The following is a 17,868-nucleotide window of genomic DNA, read 5'->3' as shown; positions in this document are numbered from 1 at the left end:
TATATGGCCTTTATTATATTGAGGTAGGTTCCCTCTATGCCCACTTTCTGAAGAGTTTTTATCATAAATGGGTGTTGAATTTTGTCAAAAGCTTTTTCTGCATCTCTTGAGATGATCATATGGTTTTTATTCAATTTGTTAATATGGTGTATCACATTGATTGATTTGAATATATTGAAGAATCCTTGCATCCCTGGGATAAATCCCACTTGATCATAGTGTATGATCCTTTTAATGTGTTGTTGGATCCTGTTTGCTAGTATTTTGTTGAGGAATTTTGCATCTATATTCATCAGTGATATTGGTCTGTAATTTTCTGTTTTTGTAGTATCTCTGTCTGGTTTTGGTATCAGGGTGATGGTGGCCTCATAGAATGAGTTTGGGAGAGTTCCTTCCTCTGCAATTTATGGGAAGAGTTTGAGAAGGATGGGTGTTAGTTCTTCTCTAAATGTTTGATAGAATTTACCTGTGAAGCCATCTGGTCCTGGACTTTTGTTTGTTGGAAGATTTTTAATCACAGATTCAATTCCATTACTTGTGATTGGTCTGTTCATATTTTCTATTTCTTCCTGGTTTAGTCTCGGAAGGTTATACCTTTCTAAGAATTTGTCCATTTCTTCCAGGTTGTCCATTTTATTGGCATAGAGTTGCTTGTAGTAGTCTCTTAGGATGCTTTGTATTTCTGCAGTGTCTGTTGTAACTTCTCCTTTTTCATTTCTAATTTTATTGATTTGAGTCCTCTCCCTCTTTTTCTTGATGAGTCTGGCTAATGGTTTATCAATTTTGTTTATCTTCTCAAAGAACCAGCTTTTACTTTTATTGATCTTTGCTATTGTTTTCTTTGTTTCTATTTCATTTATTTCTGCTCTGATCTTTATGATTTCTTTCCTTGTGCTAACTTTGGGTTTCGTTTGTTCTTCCTTCTCTAGTTCCTTTAGGTGTAGGGTTAGATTGTTCATTTGAGATTTTTCTTGTTTCTTGAGGTAGGCTTGTATAGCTATAAACTTCCCTCTTAGAATTGCTTTAGCTGCTTCCTATAGGCTTTGGATCGTCGTGTTTTCATCATCATTTGTCTCTAGGTATTTTTTAATTTCCTCTTGGATTTCTTCAGTGATATCTTGGTTATTTAGTAAGGTACTGTTTACACTCTATGTTTTTGTGTTTTTTATGTTTTTTTCCCTGTAATTGATTTCTAATCTCACAGCGTTGTGGTCAGAAAAGATGCTTGATAAGATTTCAATTTTCTTAAATTTACTGAGGCTTGACTTGTGACCCAAGATATGATCTATCCTGGAGAATGTTCCATGCGCACTTGAGAAGAAAGTGTAATCTGCTGTTTTTGGATGGAATGTCCTATAAATATCAATTAAATCTACTTGGTCTATTGTGTCATTTTGGCTTGTGTTTCCTTATTAATTTTCTGTTTGGATGATCTGTTCATTGGTGTAAGTGAGGTGTTAAAGTCCCCCACTATTATTGTGTTACTGTTGATTTCCTATTTTATAGCTGTTAGCAGTTGCTGTATGTATTGGGGTGCTCCTATGTTGGGTGCATATATATTTATAATTGTTATATCTTCTTCTTGGATTGATCCCTTAATCATTATGTAGTGTCCTTCCTTGTCTCTTGCAACATTCTTTATTCTAAAGTCTATTTTATCTGATATGAGTATTGGTACTCCAGCTTTCTTTTGATTTCCATTTGCATGGAATATCGTTTTCCATCCCTTCACTTTCAGTCTGAATGTGTCCCTAGGTCTGAAGTGGGTCTCTTGTAGACAGCATATATATGGGTCTTGTTGTTGTATCCATTCAGCAAGCCTGTGTCTTTTGGTTGGAGCATTTAACCCATTCACGTGTAAGGTAATCATCGATATGTATGTTCCTATTACCATTTTCTTAATTGTTTTGCGTTTGTTTTTGTAGGTCCTTTTTTTTTCTTGTGTTTCCCTCTTAGAGAAGTTCCTTTTACATCTGTTGTAGAGCTGGTTTGGTGGTGCTGAATTCTCTTAGCTTTTGCTTGTCTGTAAAGCTTTTGATTTCTACATCGAATCTGAATGAGATCCTTGCCAGGTAGAGTAATCTTGGTTTTCGGTTCTTCCCTTTCATCACTTTAAGTATATCATGCCACTTCCTTCTGGTTTGTAGAGTTTCTGCTGAGAAATCAGCTGTTAACCTTAAGGGAGTTCCCTTGTATGTTATTTGTCATTTTCCCCTTGCTGCTTTCAATAATTTTTCTTTGTCTTTAATTTTTGCCAATTTGATTACTGTGTGTCTCGGTGTGTTTTTCCTTGGATTTATCCTGTATGGGACTCTCTGCACTTCCTGGACTTGGGTGGCAATTTCCTTTCCTATGTTAGGGAAGTTTTCGACTATAATGTCTTCAAATATTTTCTCGGGTCCTTTCTCTCTCTCTTCTCCTTCTGGAACCCCTAGAACGTGAATGTTGTTGCATTTAATGTTGTCCCAGAGGTCTCTTAGGCTGCCTTCATTTCTTTTCATTCTCTTTTTCTTTATTCTGTTCTGCAGCAGTGAATTCCACCATTCTGTCTTCCAGATCACTTATCCATTCTTCTGCCTCAGTTATTCTGCTATTGATTCCTTCTAGTGTATTTTTCATTTCAGTTATTGTGTTGTTCACCTCTGTTTGTTCTTTCATTCTTCTAGGTCTTTGTTAAACATTTCTTGCATCTTCTCAATCTTTGCCTCCATTGTTTTTCTGAGGTCCTAGATCATCTAAACTATCATTATTCTGAATTCTTTTTCTGGAAGGTTTCCTATCTCCACTTCATTTAGTTGTTTTTCTGGGGTTTTATCTTGTTCCTTCATCTGGTACATAGCCCTCTCCCTTTTCATGTTGTCTATCTTTCTGTGAATGTGGTTTTTGTTCCACAGGCTGCAGGACTGTAGTTCTTCTTGCTTCTTCTGTCTGCCCTCTGGTGGGTAAGGCTATCCAAAAGGCTTGTGCAAGTTTCCTCAATATACAATTTTTTAAAACAAAGTTTGATTCTCTAATGAAATAAAGTTAAAAAATGAGCCTAGAATTATCATACTAAGTGAAGTAAGTCAGTGAAAGACAAATGTATGGGGGCTTCCTTGTTGGTGCAGTGGTTAAGAATCCGCCTGCCAATGCAGGGGACATGGGTTCAAGCCTTGGCCCAAGAAGATCCCACATGCCATGGAGCAACTAAGCCTGTGCGCCATAACTACAGAGCCTGTGCTCTAGAGCCCGTGAGCCACAACTACTGAAGCCCACATGCCTAGAGCCCATGCTCCGCAACAAGAGACGCCACCACAATGAGAAGGCTGAGTACCACAAAGAAGAGTAGCCCCCGCTTGCCACAACTAGAGAAAGCCCACACACAGCAACGAAGACCCAATGCAGTCAAAAATAAATAAATAAATAAATTTATTTTAAAAAAAGACAAATATATATCACTTATATGTGGAATCTAAAAAAAATGATACAAATGAACTTATTTACAAAACAGAAACAGACTCACAGACATAGAAAACAAACTTATAGTTATCAAAGGGGGAGGGGTGATAAATTAGGAGTTTGGGATTAATAGATACACATTGCTATACATAAAATATTTAAACAACAAGGACCTACTGTATAGCACAGGAAACTATACTCAATATCTTATAATAAGCTATGATGGAAAGAATCTGCAAAAGAATATATATATATATGTATATAACTGAATCACTTTGCTGTACACCTGAAAGCTAACACAACATTGTAAATCAACTATACTGTATTTCAATTAAAAAAAATCATGGCACTTCAACTACCTTATATTATTCTGATGCCTTTTAATAACATAAAGAGCATATCAGAACCACTTCCTTTGAAATCATTAATGATTTGATTACAAAAGATGGCCCTTCTCAGGAGCTAAAACAGTCTATGTAGAAACTTTTCTAACCCCAATGGACTATTTGGGGATATTATATTTGTGTTCAGGATTAATTAATAATTACTCATAGGATTATTGATCATAATCCTGTATGTTTTCAACTTGAATCTCTAGTTCCACCTTTGTGGAAGAGGCCCTCTGCATACAGGAATACCTTAGTTGCATAATTTCTCTTTGTTTGAATTATTGGCCTTAGACTCTTGATTTTGGTAAACTACAACTTAAATGCTATAGATTGTCTAAGACATAGGTTGTCTGTGCTCTTAAACTGTCCATACAAGTGTTCAATTAACATCAGAGCATTTCCTGTTTTCCCCATCAACTCTGTCCTATAAAATACTATTCAGTAGATGGTAATAATACCTGATAAATTTTCCCACACCTCCTTTTTGGAGTCAAGGAAAGGACATTTTAATTGCAATGAACCAATTATATTCTCTTTTCAACTGTAAAGAAAAGTCCCATTCACACTGTAAGTGTATCAGACACTGGATAAATAAGACATAGCGTTCAATTCAACTGCCTCACATTTTAAAACATGTAGTACCTCAATCATATATTTTGAAGTTGTTCTACTACAAAAGGAATACATTTTAAAACAATGATGCTAGGATTTCATTACAGCACCATCTTCAAGGTGCTACAGCTGAATGCTCCCGTTCCTATAACAAGGCTAAGGTAAAGAGCTAAATTGCTTATGGTGGGGGACTTCCTTCTAAAACATCCTTTTGAAATGGACTTTTGAAATGGACTCTGTGTAAGACGAACTCTTACACTGAATTTCAAGTTATAATGAAGTTACAGTACTTTAATGAACCAATTATTACTAAGATTTTTTTTAATGTGTCATGAATTGTTTTTCTTATTAAGGTACAATTGGAGCTGAATGTACCTATTTAAAAAAGCATAATCAAGTACTAGAAAAAAGTAAACAATATTCGGATCCCAATTTATTTAAACATAGCCTTAATTCAATAGTGTTATCCGTGCCTACTCGATTTCTTGGTACTAACTTCAGTCCCAGTATACACAGTTCATGGAGCTGACATTTTTGAAAGAAGGATTATGTATGTGTGCTATGGTCTGAATGCTTGTGGCCCCATAAACTCATGATCAAATCTTAATGCCCAGTGTGATGGTTTCAGGACGTGAGGCCTTTGTAAGGTGCTTAGGTCATGAGGATGGAGCTCTCATGAATGGGATTAGTACTCTTATACAGACCCCACAGAGCTCCAGAGTCCCTTCCACCACGCCAGGACACAGCTAAAAGTCGGCAACCCAGAAGCAGGCCCTCAACCGACCAGGCTGGCACCCTGACCTCTGACTTCCAGCTTCCAGAACGCTGAGAAAGAAATTTCTGTTGTTTATAAGCTACCCAGTCTGTGGTATTTTGTCATACCAGCCCAAACAGACTGAGACAATGTAGAAGAGGGACAAAATACAATTTTGCCAACATTTTTCTTGTCCTTTTAATTTTGTCATTTGTTTTTTTGTGAAAGACTTCCAGGTGCGATTCTGATACTTAAAAGCATGACTCTTAAAAAGTAGCACAATTCAGAAGGACAGAATCCTAAGTATTTCTCTTTTATCTTCCCTACAGTTTCCCTTTTCTATAATATGTTTATGCAAAGATGGAGGAATCTTCTCCTACCTGGGACAACTACATGGAACATAGGGAAAAATGTGGATTTTGAAAATAGAGCTTTGTGACCTAACCTACTTGAGATATCAGATACTTCAATTCATTCTAAATTAGTGATAACGATGCCACATGCCCATATTATAGGGCTGCTGGTCAGACAATGACTTTCTGGATTATGTGAGGTGATACATGTAAATCCTTTGGACACCAAGAGAATAGCAAAAAATTACATTTTTAAATTTAGATTTTATAGACCACAACTCAATATCTGAATGTATAGCTGAGGAGACATTAGTAGTACTGCTTCAAGACAAAAGCTAGTAAAATAAGAGTTCTAATAAAATGTGAAATAATTTAAAATAGATTATAGACTAAAAAAGTTGGATGGAACGTTCACTCTGAAGTGAAAGTTATAGGTCAAATATGCATAATAATTTTGATCATCAGTACTGAAGTAACCCAATGAACAGTAATAATTAGGTTTCTAAGCATTTAAAATAAGATTTTTAATTTGGTGATACAGCTATAGAAGTGCATAGGCCCTTTTTTTGGAATATTTGAAAATAAATGTAGATAATGGGCCCAGATAGCTTAATAGAGTAATATATCTGTTACTGATAAAAATAAACTTAAAGCAATAAAAATTTGCATGCTTCCTCATTGAAGTGCTTTCTTTCCCTTAAATTACAGCACATATTACTAAGAAAATTAACGATAAAAAGGGAAATAATGTTTAGATGAGCTTGAGATCTGACATCTGTAAATCCTCCAGTAGCAGGCCATTACTGAGTGTAATTAATGTTCTCCCCCGGGACACAGCGGCCAGGTGACTCCCCACAGAGATGCTAATGTGGTCCACAGGGGATGGACTTACATTTTCTTATATTCCCTGAGGTTTCTTCTGAATCATTCACCTTTTCCTATCTACTTATTATGTTGTCATACCAATTAGTGATATGCAAATATTCCTGCAGTACCTGCCACTTTTTAAGTTCAGAAAAAGAAACGGGTATTTAGTTGCATCGATTCTTTTTCTTCTGAAAGAGACCATGGCTTTAGGAAAATGCATTCAAGCATTTTATTGCTACATTGAAGACACCAGGCAATAAGTAACTGGAATCTATATGATATTAGGAAGGGATACTACAGAAAAAGAAGGAAGAAAGGAAGGACATTACAAATAACTGAACCTTAAGAGACAAGGTTAAGATCTATGGACAGAAAGTGACAGAAACAAGAGAAACAGAAAGGGTACAGAAAGTTCCAGTCCAAAAAAACATCAGTATGTTCAATAAAAATTTGTAGAATAATTTGTAGTGAAAGCAGACTCAACTTTTATAAAAATATGGCACAATGCTTTTAAAAGAAAAGAAGTCACATAATAGAACAAATTGGCAAATACACTTTTTTTAAATTTCTGAAAGCCCATTCCTATCTATGCCCTACCTCCAAAAGTCTCTCTTTTTAGGGACTTCCCTGGTGGCGCGGTGGTTAAGAATCTGCCTGCCAATGCAGGGTTCGAGCCCGGGTCCAGGAACATCCCACACGCTGCAAAGCAACTAAGCCCGTGAGCCACAACTACTGACCCTGCGCTCCAGAGCCCACGAGACACAACTACTGAACCTGCGTGCCACAACTACTAAAGCCCGCGCGCCTAGAGCCCGTGCTCCACAACAAGAGAAGCTACCACAATGAGAAGCCTGCGCACCGCAACAAAGAGTAGACCCTGCTCACCGCAACCAGAGAAAGCCCGCGCGCAGCAACGAATACCCAACACATACAAAAATAAATAAAATTAATTAATTAAAAAAAAATACAGAGCTTCCCTGGTGGCGCAGTGGTTGAGAGTCCGCCTGCCGATGCAGGGGACGCGGGTTCGTGCCCCGGTCCGGGAAGATCCCACATGCCGCGGAGCGGCTGGGCCCGTGAGCCATGGCCGCTGAGCCTGCGCGTCCGGAGCCTGTGTTCCGCAACGGGAGAGGCCACAACAGTGAGAGGCCCGCGTACCGCAAAAAAAAAATACACACACAAAAAAGTTTCTCTTTTTAAAAAAGTAAATTTCTTGGTGATATTAAAGAGGGTCTATTTACTACTACTGTAGTATAAAGGCAATTAATCACTTGTTCCATCTATTCTTAGTATTCTCTTCTGCAAAATGGGAATAATAACATCTACCTCATTGGGCTACTGTAAATTTTTAATGTGAGAACGTATAAAAAGCTCTTGGCCTAGTGCTGGCACCTAGCTGTGTGCTCAATAGCTAGTATTATTTTTATTATAACTAGTGATTAGCAAAATTATTAATGTATGTCCAGCATGCATGTACTTTAAGGAGGCAGAGATACCATTTGAGAAAAAAATATTCTCTGTCCTCAACAGAAAATAGCAAATGAATAAGTATTCTAGATTAGTGATTTTCCACAGTTCAGTATCACAGATCAATGAGTAAAAAAATATATCTTATTTTTTACCAATTGATTCAAATGTCCCATCAAGTTTAAGAATCACAGTTCTAGATGAATACTTACAAAAAGTATACTCAAAGATGAGTATTATATGAATTATATACAGAAATATAATCCTTATACTTCAGCAGACTTTTGTATTTATCCATGTGTTTTTTGCTTTTACTCTCGAGTTTTGGGGCACTTATAATGACCATCTCCTCGTTTCACTTAAAGACTATTCATCTCTCAGCTCTAAAAACATTTCCACTTCTTTCATTAAAGCCTTCTTTGATTGCTCCGTTACATAGTAAAGTCTCCTTCTTCTGGACTCCTAGAGCAGGGGTCAACAAGTATTTTTCTCTAAACTGAAAGATAGTAAATATTTTAGGATTTGCAGACTTAGTCACAACTACTCAACTCTGTCTGCAGCAGGCAATCAGCTACAGAAAATACAGAAACCAATGGGTGTGGCTATATTCCAGAAACACTTTACTTATGAAAACAGGTAGCAGGCTAGATGTGGCCCAAGGGTTATTTATACTTTGTCAACCTCTGCCGTAGACAATCACTGCTTTATCATTTTATTTTGACACTCAGTCCTACTCTGGATTGTACCTTTAACTGTACACACATAGAGAATGTCTCTGAAATTAGAGTCTCCTCAGGGGGGTCAGGAAAGATGTCTTATACATGATCTTTTCAGGTCTCTGTGCATATTACTTCATGGAGCAATACTTAATTATTTACTGATTTAAACTGATTTTAAGATTTGGGAGCAAGATCTAGTTGCCATTAGCGTCCTACCTACATTGAAACATCTACTGAGACATTGACTCTTAGGGTTCTCTAATGGGCAGCCTCATCTTGCTGAGTCTTTATTCTACCTGTAAATGAATATAATATATCTTACTTGGTAATAATGAGGAATAGAGATTCTATTTTTAAGAGATCAGACACATAAGAAGCACTTACATGGTACCAATAATTACGTTGCCATAAGTTTGCATCTTAATATGAATAAATGTCTCTAAGTCGTGATAATAGAATGACTATTGTTTTTCTCTTTGTCATAGCTTTTAAATGTGCTTATGTGCACTGCTAATTCTAAGTGGAAAATAAGAAATTTCCATCTTAAAATTCCCTTGGGATACAGTCCCAATTGATGTTACTAACATTGTGTTTAAGTGAAAAATTTAGCACTGAAATATTTTTGCAGCATCAATATCAGTGTTGAGTTGTCTTCCTATATGTACCAAAAACCAGAGCTTTGTCTATATGGGAAAGACCCACATAACTGTAAAGTCAATGAGTTGTTGTTGTTTTATGAATCTCCTACTTGGCTCAGGCTGTGAACAGTAATATTATAATTCATAAATACCTGTGCACAGAAGAGAATTCCTCAAAAATAAAGAGGCCCTGCCTCAAGATGCACCAGAAATACTGGTAGAGATAAAAGGAAAATGATTACGATTACCATTTCTAAGTTACCTGCATTATTTATTTACTCTCCAGCAACAATCCTGTGATATAGGTTTTATTGTTTCCATTTTTTAAAATGAGGAAACTGGGGCTCTGAAGGTTCACGTATCTTGATTTGAGTTAAACAGCTGAGATGTGGCTAAGTCAAAGTTCCATCAAGGTCTATCTAACTAACCACAAAGCCTCTGATCCACCACGTGACACTGTGATGGAGAAAAAAGGAAAGAGAGAAAAGAGAGAACCACAGACTGAGACAAACTACAGAGTGAAGACGACATCGGAGGTCTACAAAAAGCTGACTGAAGGACATAAATTGCTTAGCCTTGTTTTGAGAATATGTTCCTTTATTTGTGGGACTCAAGACTAAAAGGAGCTTACCTGTTTGCCATCTCTAACATCTAAGACGGTGTCTGGGAGCGCAGTGGATGAATAAATAGTTGTTATTAAAGGATTACATTGTCTGGCTTGAAATACGTCATAGGCTTTATTCAAAAGCCCACTTCACTGCAGATCTGACATCTATACATCCATGGGAATTCTCTAGACACTACTCTGTTCATGTACCCACTGGTGCCCACAGCCTAGGGTGTCCACAAGAGACTTGCCACCCCATGCCCAGTCCACCCCTATCATCTTGCTACCTGTGCTAAAGGGATAACATCCGGGACTTACTGTTTCTTCAGTCCCTAATGGTTCCCCAGCCTCCCTGAGTCCACAGGCGATAAGAGGTCATCATTTTTTCTAAGCGCAATAAGAAGTCATTATTTTTTCTAAGCATCTTAGTTTGGTTCCAGATACTTCCTTTAAACAGTAAGGAAGTCTTATCATTCTGCTGACTCTGTGTTTTAACAGATCAAGATTCGTTATCCTTGACTAGTCTTTTTTTTTTTAACATTTCTCAAACTTCCTTCCTCTAGAATCTCTTAAAATCTACTGCAGAACTACATATTTTAAAATACTAATATTGAGAAGGTCTATTGTGGTTAATATATTCAAATCCAGATCCCTCCACTGACAAGACGTACACACCTTGGGCGAGATACTTAACCTCTTGCCCTAATTCCCTCACCTGTAAAATGAGGGTCAAAACAATGCTTCCTCATAAGGTTTGGAGGATTAAATAAGTTAAAATGTGTAAAATGAATATGTAAAATGATGCCTGACACATAGAAGTGTTTGATAAAGGCAAGCTATTTTTACTCAAAGTGATCTCTATAGCTTTACCTAATAGCCACATCTTTGGTCTCTAAACTCACTTCTTACACACACACTCACACACACAGATACACACAGCATCTTAGGTGCTTTACCTCTTACGGCATTAATCTACAAAGGTAAATAATTTAACTGAGGGGCTAATATCTAATTGTAACCAAAATTTAAAGTGAATTTTCCTTCTTTCCTTCCTTTCGGTGGTTTATTCATTCATTCACTACACTGAGGGCCACGGAAAGAAAATGTTCAGCCCTGAGGTAACAGTGGGTTCTTCCAAAAGTGGATCCCTCTATATGCCTCTACTTCCCACCTTCTGACTTCATCTGAAAAGAGATAATATTGATGACCAATGGGCTCATGAACAAGGGTTCAAACATTTATATTTATAAGCAACCATTTTCATCCTTGAACTCTTTTGTACATATATGGACTTTCCTAAACTTGAATGCTTCCAGAAACACAATGGCCTTAAAAAATAGCTTCACCAGGTCCCGTAAAGAACAGGTAGAAAAACGGAATATGTTAAATTCAGAGCGAAAACGTAAGAACGTGAGCTGTCACCACATAGGTACAGGCTCTCAATCAACCCAGAGCAAGATTTATTTTGTGTGGCCCTGGAAAGCTGTGTGAGGGTCCTAGGTAGAAGCAAGAAGAATGCAGTCACAACTGGAACTGTCTCTAAAAGAACAGGCTGCCTCAGTGAACATACTTAAAATAAAAATAGATGGTGGTATATTGAAAATGCTGAAGAAACAATAAAGAAAAGCAGAAACCAATGTCCTCTAAGTCCCATGTAACTCCGTAATCCACCAAAGTGCTAAAGGATATGTAAATATGGATATGTTATTATTCCCAATACCCAGAAATTTGTAGTATATAGGGAAACCAAAGATATACAAATCTATATGCAACTATAATACAATGTTTAAAACACACAAGACAGATTACAATGCAATGTTACCGAAATTTTAGAAAAGCTTCTTCTACCTATCCAGAGGCTTTGGAGGAAATCTGAATGTGGTGTTTAAGCTCAGCTTTGAAGGTTGAAGCTAGACATGAAAATAGCAGGAGGTTAGAGCATTTTAAGGTGAAAGAACAGCAAGACCAAAGGTGTGGTGTCAGGAAATAGAATGAAGATAAATGAGGCACAGGGGACAGGTCAATTTGACTCGAGGATGGTGGCAGTGGGAGACGAGCCTGGAAAAACTTTTTGGAATTACAGAGGTTGAAACCTTGGTCCTTAGACCTAGGTAATGGGAGTCACAAAGTGCTATTAACAAATAGGAAAAGGAGGTGTATTTCAGTAAGACTATCTCGTGGTACGTACAGAATTAACTGGTACAGTGAGAGACTAGAAATGAGGAGACCTGCTAAGAGACTAGGACATGACTCTAGGTAGTATGTCAAATGTGCCTGAACTCTGTGGCAGCATCAGAAAAGAGGAAACTGGTGAAAGAAGCATTTTGGATATCAGGTCTTAGCACCTGACTGTAAGACGTAAGGCTGGGGGCGTTGAGGGTCTCAAAAGCTTCTAGAAGAGAATGTTAATACCAATGAAAGCAACAGGGGCTTTCATTGGAAAGGAAAGACAGTGTTCAGAAGAGTCCACAGGGTGTTAGCCGTGTCAGAAGCACAGAAGAGGTAAGCCGTCCAGCAGGTACTTGGAAAGGGCTGCCTGGAGCTATGGGAAAGTCAGGGCTGAAGATAATGACTTGGGCGTTACTCCTACTGAGGTCAAAACACAGGCCAAGAGAGGATGAGCTTTGCCAATGGATCAAATACAGATAAGAGAAGAACTCAAACGGAAATTGAGGAACACATACTTGAGTGAGCAGGAGATGAAAGGAAAGCCGAAGAAGCAGCCACCAATGAGCAGTCAGAGAAGTAAGAGGGGCACAAAGAGCACACAGAAGAGAAGAGTTTAAGAAGCAGCAGGTGCCAACGTTACCAGAGGCTGTTGACAGTGTGAAGCGAATGAAGATTTGGACCCTCAGAGGCCAATTATAACCTGATTCTGAAATATTAATACTTAATATACTTTAGGGGGAAGGACTCACTCCTTTAAATCAAAGTAGTTTCACAGGAGATTACTCTTTTTATCCTTTGAAGAAAAAACAAAAGAATTTCTTATTGGAAGGTACACGCATTTCAAGGATAATCTCCTTAAACATTCTCAATTTGATCTTATTGGCCAATAGTTTTCAATCCCATCTAGTACTACTCTTCCAAAAGGTATTTCAGGGGACATTTTCAGTAATTATGACTGAGGGGACTCTAGCAGCATATGGAGGACAGGGGCCATACACACTAAATGTCCTGCAATAGAAGAGGCATTGCTAATCCATGTAGAGGAGCCCTGCCCAAAATGCCAACAGTGTCACCTGTTTAGAAACACTGTCACATAATGCTGTTTATCACTGAATGCACCTTTTGTATATTTGAGAAAAACTGATAGAACTTCAGATTCTGAAATTTTGGAGAATCAGTTTCAAAAACAGGCAAATATCATTAATACAGTTCATCCCTTAGAAACTTTTCAAGCAAATACATGCCTTTTAGTTTTACTGTTTATTCATATCTAATCTACTTCCAAAATAAATAGGTCTTCAAGTAAATTATTTAGTAGGGCAGCTTCTTATAATCTATAACTCTTCTACGTATTAGCTCTAATCAGAATCTGTTTAGGGGTGTACATGATTAATAAGAATACATTTCATTGTGTTATTAGGTGAGGAAACAGCCAATGTTTAATTTAACTGCTTTTTAAAAATACCAACAGTTTGTACAGATGTTTATTTAAACGAATATTTCTCTGTGTTACCACCCATACTAGATATTTTCCATTGAAAGTTTCTGTTTTAATGCCAAATAAACAGTAATCACCAGTTCAGATATCTGAACCACACAGTATGTCATTTTTTTGTGGGGCTATCCTAAGTGTACAAAATTTTTAACAACAATATCTTTACACCAGCATTTTGTAGTTGTCACCCAAATGCCCTGTAAAATTTTCAAGAACTTATTTGGGATTTCAATAAAGATTAATAAAAACTACTGGATCTTCCAAGTAGGTAGATTAGGACCCTGGATTCACCATTTAAGGGCCAACTGAGAAAACGAAGCTTGCTCCCTCAGTTAAAAAAAAAATTCTATTACACACTGAAACTTAGTGTGCAGTCGTTTCCCAACACATTTCCTGCACACTTTGATCCAAATAGTTGAGAAAGCCTCGAACAAACAAGGATGACCTCTCAGACAATGAGAGTCCATTCAGTGGCTTATTATGCAATCCAGCACTATCATGCCATCTATTGAGAAACTTGGCTCTCCAAAAGGTTCCCAAAAATCTGTTAAGAAAAACAAGCCAGTGAACCTTATAACAACCTAGTAGCCTTAATGCCAAACATTTAATACCTGACACTAGCTACCATGAATTATTTCTATGCATGTGCTTACACAGAATAAATAATGCGGGACCAGGCAAACAACTCTTCAAAAGATCCTCAACTATCCTGTCCCCCAGGCAAAGTCCGTGAGGGATTCCCCTGCCAGATTTAGAGTTGTAGGCAGGAAAGGAGGCTCACTCTTCCCTTGTTTGTTTCTCCTCCTGTCCCTCCGTGCTTCATTTTTTCTATAAGCAGCTGTTCAGGACTATCACCTGCCAGGCACTGCACTGAGAAGAGAGGACACGACAGACAAAGTCCCTGCCCTCGTTCAGCTTCGTGCAGCATAAGCCGTACCACTCAGTGGTTAAAATCAGACAGCCTGCCTGGGTGCTTGCCCCAACTCAGCCACTTGCTAGCTGTGCAAACTGAGCAACTTTCTTAACTCTCTGTACCTCAATTGCTCTTCTATAAATGTGGATATTGACAGACTTACCTCAGGATTGTTAAGGAGATAAAAGGAGTTAATAGACAGTGGTAGCACAGTGCCCAGAACATGGTAGCGTTACAGACATGTTGTTATAGTTACTATACTCTTGGGCTTCTCAGAGTGAGTGGATTAGTCTGTCCAAAGTGCAGAAAAAACTTGCTGCTCAGTCTCTCAAAAAAATGGAAATCAATTCATTAGCAAAGACCTTCTTCGGGGAAGGGATGTCCTGCCCTCATAACAAGAGAAAATCCTCCATTACCTGTTTATACTGGGTCACTCTCAATGGGCAAATGGATGGGGCTGAACACACAGGTTTCTGAGGCAAGGTACCCTTCTCAAATTTGCCTTTTAGCACATCTTAATTTCTTGAAATTGCTACATCCCTTTCAAATTATTTGAGATATATGCTTCTTCCACTGAGAGGAAACTGACTGATGACAAAGAGGACAGGAGGAAGATTATCCTAGGTGACTAGACGTTGAGTTTTTGGAGAGCAGAATTCCAACCTCCTTCATCTTGGGAACCACAGTACAGTGTCTGGGGTGATTTTAGGGGTTCAGAAATAGCTAGTTTATTTATTAGGTGTTTTCCGTATACTTTATTCCTCACCATAGCACTTCAGGGTGGATACCACGAATCCCATTTTATGAATAAGAAAAACTGACGATGAGATTGTTAAATAATTACCCAATTTTACAAAAGTGCGGAACTGAGCTTGAAATCTAGGTCTAACTCTAAAGTTAATTACCTTTTCCCATGTGAATGTCTCAAAAACATGTTTGATAAATGAAAACAGAATGAAAAGCAATTGCAGGAGACTTCTTTTACTTTAGATACATGAACCAGGAATATAACTCTGGATAAAGTATATTTCTTTAAGGCTCTTTGCCCTCTTTCCCTTCAGGAGGGCTCAAGGCCAAAGATATCAGCCAGATATTATAGAAGAGTAAATGCATGTCTAGAAATAAACTGAGCATTTAAAGGAAGGTGAACTAACTAGGACACTGGGGAGAAGGTGTTAAAATTTCAGATCGCTTACCATTATTAAAACAGTCCGAGCGGGGGTGGGGGGAGCAGTACTTAATTGCAAACTGTTGCTATGAATTTTGCAAAAACTAATTTCTGACTTTATGAATTGTTATGCAACACACTGAGTTGCTTACCGTAATCCTTCCCTTTTACTGAGATCATTCAGGCCAGCTGACTTAGACTGCTTCAAATGCACTGTGGTCAGAGGCAGAAAGTGGAGCTAGGATTGCCTCACCAGGGCCAAATAAGGGTCACCTTGTCCAATCCTCATCATTCTCTGCAGCCACCACCCAGCTCTAATTTTTCAGCCACTCTCCCCCAAATGCACACGTAGTTCTTGAGGTTTCAATGACACAGCACATTCAAGCCGACGTGTCTGTTGAAAGTTTGCAGCCCTCCCGAGTTCCCAGTTTGGATTTAGTCATAAAGCATGAGGTGCCAGTAAACGGCACCTAGTGCCCACTGTTTCCAGGCTTTTTCACATCACCCTCACCACTGCCCGTGCTTTTATTCCTCTGCTGCGTCCCTTAACAGACCCAAGAAAGGAGGACACGAAACATTAGCTTTCGTACTACTACCCCACTCAGTACTATTTCAGGAAGGAGAGGCAGAGGGAAACCGCACATTTCCTCTCGTGTGTGTGTGTGTGTGTGTGTGTCTGTGTGTGTGTGTGTGTGTGTCTGTGTGTGTCTGTGTGTGTAATTTTAACATCCCTGACGTAGACCACAAAATTCCCCCCCAAGCCCTGCCAAGGCAGTCTGCAATCCCGTTTCGCGGAAGTAAGGGAGAAAATGGGGGTGGAGGGAGCAGCTGCGAAGCAGCATCCGCCCGAAGGAGGAACCTCGCCAGCCTCCCGCGCTACCTGGCCGGGCCTGGCACCCCCAGCGCGGCGCAGCAGCTCACGCAGGAAACCCAGCGTGAGCCCGGGAGGCGCAGGCCCTCCTCCGCCCTCGTCAAGTCACACTCCTTTTCTGCCCCCGACTGGCCTCGCCCCCGCCACGCTACCTGTGGACCGAAAAAGAACAAAACTCGAACCCCCTGGTATTGCGTCCTCTCCTTCCAGCCTCTCCGAGCCCCCACCATCTGCTAAAAGAGAAGATGCTCCGTACACACTCTCTCACCAACCCCCCATCCCCAGCTCCTGCGGCCGAGGCCACCCCGGGGTGCTGGCGGGCCAGGGGCGGGATGCTGCTGAGAAGCGCAAGCGGCACACGCCAGGCGGAAACCTGCCGGAGGGACTCGTGGGGTAAGGATGGGGGGAGCACCGCGCCGGCAGAGCCTCTGCGCAGAAGCTCGGAGCTTTGGCGTCGCCTGGCCGGAAGCACGCGGGCGCACGGAGCGCTCTCCGCCCCGGACCCCTCTGGCCCCCCTCTCCGACGCTCGCGCGCGCGCGCCCCGGGGCTGCACCCGGCTGAGGTCCGCGCTCGTGTGACGCGAACTCTCCTCCGGCAGCCGCCTGGGGGAATTTTGTCTATATAAGGGCTCGCCGGCTAATGGCTTTGGCGTGCGTGTCACACGTTGGCCATTATTTACACACACGCGTGCGGTTCCCCGGGCAGCTCGGGTGACGGATGAGCGCTCGCCTTCCTCTCCGCTGGCGCCCAGTCCTCTGCTCTTTTCCTCCCGGGGTGTAACTTACTTTACCTGGTCTCCGGCACAGGGTGGGCGCTGCAGCGATCCGTCCCCCGCCGGCCACCGCCGGTTCGCCTCGCTGTCACCGGGTGAATGGAATTATTTATTTATTTATGTCCCCGGACGAGTCCTCGCCCGCCTCAGCCGGAGGAGGTGGAAGAGGAGGAGGTGGAGGCGGCGGGGAGGGCAGGCGAGGCGGCTGAGCTCCCTTGTGGATGCCCGGGAGCGCGCGCCGCGCCGCGGGGGGAGGCGGAGGGCGGGGGGACGGGGGAGGGGGGTGCGGGGAGGAGGAGGGTGGCCGCGAGCTCCCGCGGCTCCGCCTGAGTCCGGGGGCCGCGAGTGGGGGCCGGCCGCCGCCCAGTGACTCCAGGCGGACTGAGCATGCTCCAGGCCACTGTCAACGCTGTAGACGCTCTCTCTGTGGCTCGGGGCGCTCCACTTCGGATTTTAGTTTTGACCCTGAGAGAAAGACACAAGTCTGGTAGAACTGTTGCTCCAGATCAGTCGGAACACGCTTTACCCGAAGTACTTTGGCACCTAACCTAGCAGCCAGGTGTGTGGTAGCTCTGTTTAGATAACGCAGGGAGTGGTGCAACCTAGGGGTGAGGAAAGCCATGCAAAAGGCGAGG

General features: G+C 40.6%; 1 protein-coding gene across 8 annotated transcripts in view; it reads right to left on the bottom strand.

Annotated features, from left to right (window-relative positions):
• SLC16A7 (solute carrier family 16 member 7) overlaps positions 1 to 17,473 on the bottom strand; it is a 168,747-nt gene extending 151,274 nt beyond the window's left edge. For 6 of the 8 annotated variants that reach the window (XM_027106868.1, XM_027106871.1, XM_027106866.1 and 3 more), the window contains exon 1: positions 17,252 to 17,473. The gene's annotated coding sequence lies outside the window, so the exon portion shown is untranslated. Of the gene's footprint in view, positions 1 to 17,246 lie in introns of all 8 variants that reach the window. The other 2 variants (XM_027106867.1, XM_027106869.1) reach the window with 1 other exon arrangement.
• Positions 17,474 to 17,868: the final 395 nt, after the last annotated feature.

Source organism: Aethalodelphis obliquidens, unplaced genomic scaffold (genome assembly GCF_003676395.1).
Source record: "Aethalodelphis obliquidens isolate GAN/ISIS:26980383/991018 unplaced genomic scaffold, ASM367639v1 scaffold8, whole genome shotgun sequence".
NCBI classification, from domain to species: Eukaryota; Metazoa; Chordata; class Mammalia; order Artiodactyla; family Delphinidae; genus Aethalodelphis; species Aethalodelphis obliquidens.
The sequence above is the reverse complement of the archived record's forward strand: the minus strand, read 5'-3'. Positions and strand labels throughout refer to the sequence as shown.